The following is a 5059-nucleotide window of genomic DNA, read 5'->3' on the forward strand; positions in this document are numbered from 1 at the left end:
GCAATCTAACTGCTTCAACTGGCTTGAGTGAAGTCACCCTGGCCAGGGTTGAATTCTAAGCCATAAACTTAGGTTCTCCACCCCTGCCCCAGGTGCAACCCACAAAAACATAACTAGATTTGACGTGTCACTCAACCATGGAAGCCAAAGAACTCTTAGCTAAAAGGTAAGTGAGTCACATCTCCAGGAACATTCCTCTCTTCTTAAAGAACAACTACAGGGGGGCAGCTAGGTGGCACAGTGGATAGAGCATCGGCCCTGGATTCAGAAGGACCTGAATTCAAATCTGGCCTCAGACACTTGACACTAACTGTGTGACCCTGGGCAACTCACTTAATCCCAATTGCCTCGCCATTAAAAAAAAAAAAGAACAACTACAGGGAGGACAGAGAAAAAGGGAGGAAAACAGGGAGAAGACATATGGGCTATATTTAGTATCATATTCAACCAAGAAATGAAGATTTTACTGATTCCAACAGCCTAGGCCTTTGTGAGTAGTTTGGCATGAAAAATGAGCAGAGATCCAGAACTTTAGCGGTGATGAGCTTCTGGTTCTGGCCGCTAGGTGGCGCAGTGCATCAAGCACTGGCCCTAGAGTCAAAAGAACCTGAGTTCAAATTTCACCTCACACTAGCTGTGACTAGCTGGGCAAGTCACTTAACCCCAGCTGACTTAAACATTCGGGGCCATCTCCAGTCATCCCGATGTATATCTCGCCACTGGACCCAGATGGCTCTGGAGAAGAGAGTGAGGCTGGTGACCTTGCACAGCCCTCCCTCTTCGAGAACAGAGGACAAACAACATCGGTCCAAAGGCACTTGATTTTTTCATCAGGAATTTGAGAGATTAAAATGACCTTGAAAGGTACCTGCTATAACCAACATGTGACAAATATGTTTTGAATAATATCTCAATTTGGCTTGAGTCAATAACGATGAAATGGGTGGTTAAGAGCTCTATGGGACATGTATGGAAAGAATATTGGATTTCCCCGTCCTCCCCGCGAGCTAGTGCCGGCGCGTGCTGAGCTCCCCTCGGCTGCCGGCAGCTTCTTCTCTCAGAACTCTTCCCTGCCTCTTCTGTCTCCTCCCGTGTGCTTCGTGGCACCGAAGAGCAGCCCGGCCCCGCGTGAAGCCGACTCGGGAAGTCCCCCCGGTACCGCTGCCGCCATCATGGTGAACGTGCCCAAGACCCGACGCACCTACTGCAAGAAGTGCGGCAAGCACCAGCCGCACAAGGTGACGCAGTACAAGAAGGGCAAGGACTCTCTATACGCGCAGGGCAAGCGCGCTACTACCGCAAGCAGAGCGGCTACGGCGGGCCAGAGACCAAGCCCATCTTCCGCAAGAAGGCCAAGACCACGAAGAAGATCGTGCTGAGGCTCGAGTGCGTGGAGCCCAACTGCAGGTCCAAGAGGGATGCTGGCCATCAAGAGCTGCAAGCACTTCGAGCTGGGAGGAGACAAGAAGAGGAAGGGGCAAGTGATCTAGTTCTGAGCTGCCTCCGGCGTGCGCCCCGGCTCCCGGGAGATAAACGATTAAAATAGGGAAGGAAGGAAGGAAGGAAGGGAGGAGGGAGGGAGGGAGGGAGGGGAGGGAGGAGGGAGGAAGGAGGAAAAGGAAGGAAGAAGGAAGGAAGGAAGGAAGGAAGGAAGAAGGAAGGAAGGAAGGAAGGAAGGAAGAAGGAAAGGAAAGAAGAAAGAAAGAAGAAAAGAAAGAAAGAAAAAAGAAAGACAGAAAGAAAGAAAGAAAGAAAGAAAGAAAGAAAGAAAGAAAGAAAGAAAGAAAGAAAGAGAAAGAAAGGAAGGAAGGAAATTGATTTTGGAGATAAAAGTCTTAGATTCAAATACTGATTCTAACATTTCCTACCTATGAGATTTGGACAAGTCATGTAACTTCCTCTAGCTAGGTCTCAGTTTCTCATCTATAAAGAGAAGGGTTAGATTGATGATCTCTAAAGTCTTGTCCCCTCTAAATCGACAATCCTATTAATCTGGCCCTAAATCTACCTCCCAGTTACAACCCAGTGACAGAAATGCTAATTTGCTCAACACCCTCATGGTATCATCAATAAAATCTATTGATGTCAAAGTTATCCAGATAGTGTTGGTTAGAAGCAATTAATCTTCCCTTAGAATCAAGACTTTTATTGGCTTTTCAGCTCTCCATTTCATGTTTTTATTCTATTGTCTATATGCCTTGTACTGGCAAGTGCAGGGTTTTGCCAGAAGACAGGGATGGGACAGTTCTCTTTGAATAAGAAACCACCCAGGATCACATCACACATGATTGAGCATTTAAAATACACAATTTGATCACTATGGCAATGACAAGGGCACATTTGCCTAAAAACTTAGTATGTTTTCATTTCTTAAATTTATCATGACATAACCAAACATAGTATCATGCACTGGAAAGAGCCATAGACCAAGTGGCAAAAGACCCGAGTTCCAGTCCTGTTTCCACAACTAACTAGCTACATGGCCTGGAGCAAATTGCTTCATTTCTTCTGGGCTCCTCTTTGCTCAAACATTTAAAAAATAGTAATAATAAAATGAAGAGCCCAGCGGGATGATCTTCAGGGTCCCAAAAGGGCACTAACATTCTATGGTTGATGTTTCAGTTATTTCGTGTCCCACTCTTCGTGATCCTACTTGGGGTTTTCTTGGCAGAGATACTGAGAGATTTACCATTTCCTTCTCCTTACTACTCACTTGACCTCATGTGCCTCACTTTCCTTATCTATAAAATGAGAGGGCTGGACTAAGATGACCTTTAGGGTCTCTTCCAACTATTTACCCATGAGCCTTGGCCACTGGCTCTGGAGTCTGAGAACATGAGTTCAAATTCTAGAAATTATTCATGCTTTCTACATGTTGTTGTTGAATTATATCCAAATCTTTTTCCCCCCATGGAACATAATGTCATTTGGACAGGTGAGGAAACTGAGGAAAACAAGGTGAAAGGACTTGCCCAGGGTCACCATAGCTAGTAAATGTCTGAGGCTGGATTTGAACTTGGGTCTTCTTTACTCCAGGCCTGGCACTCTATCTACCCTATGGATGTATGGGATACCATTAAATTCAATTCAGCAAATGTAGTAGGGATCTACTACCGTAAAATGATGTAGAATGAAGTAAATAGACAAAATTCAGATCTCCTTTGTTCTGTACAAGTATATATGTGTATGTGTTCATATAAATACACATCTATACATCAATAGGTATGTATGAAAATATATACAATGTGTGTATACATACATGTATATAGATGTATCCAAATATATGCATATACACACACTTGTATATGTACACCACAATCTATACATAAATGTGTATAGAGGTATTTATATATATATATATTTATACACATATACACACACTTCTACATGTACTACACAAGAAAGTCTGAATTTGTTTCCTTTTTTCTTGATTATTTTATCAGCATACACACATATCTATACCTGTATCTATATCTGTGTATATGTGCATGTTGTATGTATTATCTCATTTGGTCCTCACAATCCTGGGAGGTATCTGTGACTATTATTATCTTCATAAAAATCGGGGGAGGACTGAGGCACAGAATGATTGATGGAATTGGCCAGCACTCTGGGTGTCTCAGGAAGGATTTTTATTTCAGGTCTTCCCTGACTCTAAGATTGACCCCACTATCCGTGGTACCCCTTAATTGCCTTTAATACACTTGTACACACACACACACACACAACACACACACATGTTGACATGAGAGAGAAAGAGCACAGACTTTGTATTAGGACTCAGGTTCTTGTTCTGATGCTAACTTTGATACTTAACCATTGCCATTAACTTTGAATACAGGCGGATCACTTGCTCAGTTGTCTGCATCTGAATGAGCTATCCACATTTTGTAAGGCTTGAAACAAATGAGGGAGAGCCCACAGGAGTATCTAAGTCACTGCAAGGCAAATACTTTTAAATGAATAATTAAGCCTGTTCTTTATCCCCAGTGCTTCAGTGTAGACATTGTCCCTCTCTGAATGTGACACAGAGGAAACGGTTTCTGTGAATTACCTTTGGTGACATTAATCTGAGATAGTTCCTGACTACTACACCTCCTGCTGTCAGGCCCCAGAAATCAGCAATGATTAAGCAGGAAGAGACTCCAGAGAGGAGCCCCTGAGCAGGGAAAAAAAACCCTCTCTTCCTATTCCCGGCAAACAGATCAGAAATGCAATGATTTCCAGTTAGGAAAACCTTCCTAGCACCTCCAATGTTCCCCCCACACAACTAAATGAATGTATGAAATTGGTGGGGGGTGTTATCCCCAAAGCATAGACCCTGTAGTCCCATCTGCCTCATTGTACTAGATGAGGAAACTGAGGCACAGAGGGTTTAAGTGACTTAAGGCCATGCATATAGTAAGTAGCCAGGTGGCACAGTGGATAGTTGCTGGGCCTGGAGTCAGAAAGATCTGAGTTCCAATCCAGCCTCAGATACTTACTAGCTGTTGTGACCCTCGGCACTCCGTTTGCCTTTAATCACAGGCAAAGTGAAAGGGTAAACCACTCCAGTATATTTGCCAAAAAACAAACCAAAAAAGTCCATGGACAGTATGGTCCATGGGTCACAAAGATTTGGATATGACTCAACAACAACAACATGTAGAGAAGCACGAAATAATTTCTAGAATTTGAACTCATGTTCTCAGACTCCAGAGCCAGTGGCCATAGGCTCATTGGTAAATAGTTGGAAGAGTCCTAACTAAAAGTTTCTGGTCCAGCCTTCTCATTTTACAGATGAGGAAATGGAGGCACAGAGGGTTTAAGTGACTCAGAGGTCATGAGAGTAGTAAATATGAAAGGCAGAATTTGAACTCAGACTCCAGATCCAGTAACCATAGGCTCATTGGTATATAGGTGGAAGAAATCCTAAAGGTCTTCTAGTCCAATTATCTCACTTAACCACTGAGTTACCTGAGTCCACACAGGTGACTAGTAGCCAAGGTAAGTCCTCTCTCTTCAGATCCAAGGCTCTGTGCATTCTACTTGCCTCCAAAGATCTTTGAGCCATTACTCA

The 5059-nt window shown here is 43.5% G+C and overlaps 1 pseudogene; it reads left to right on the forward strand.

Moving 5' to 3' along the window:
* Positions 1 to 1172: 1172 nt before the first annotated feature.
* LOC122726466 lies at positions 1173 to 1490 on the forward strand (annotated as a pseudogene).
* Positions 1491 to 5059: the final 3569 nt, after the last annotated feature.

This window comes from Dromiciops gliroides, chromosome 4 (genome assembly GCF_019393635.1).
Source record: "Dromiciops gliroides isolate mDroGli1 chromosome 4, mDroGli1.pri, whole genome shotgun sequence".
Classification (NCBI taxonomy): Eukaryota; Metazoa; Chordata; class Mammalia; order Microbiotheria; family Microbiotheriidae; genus Dromiciops; species Dromiciops gliroides.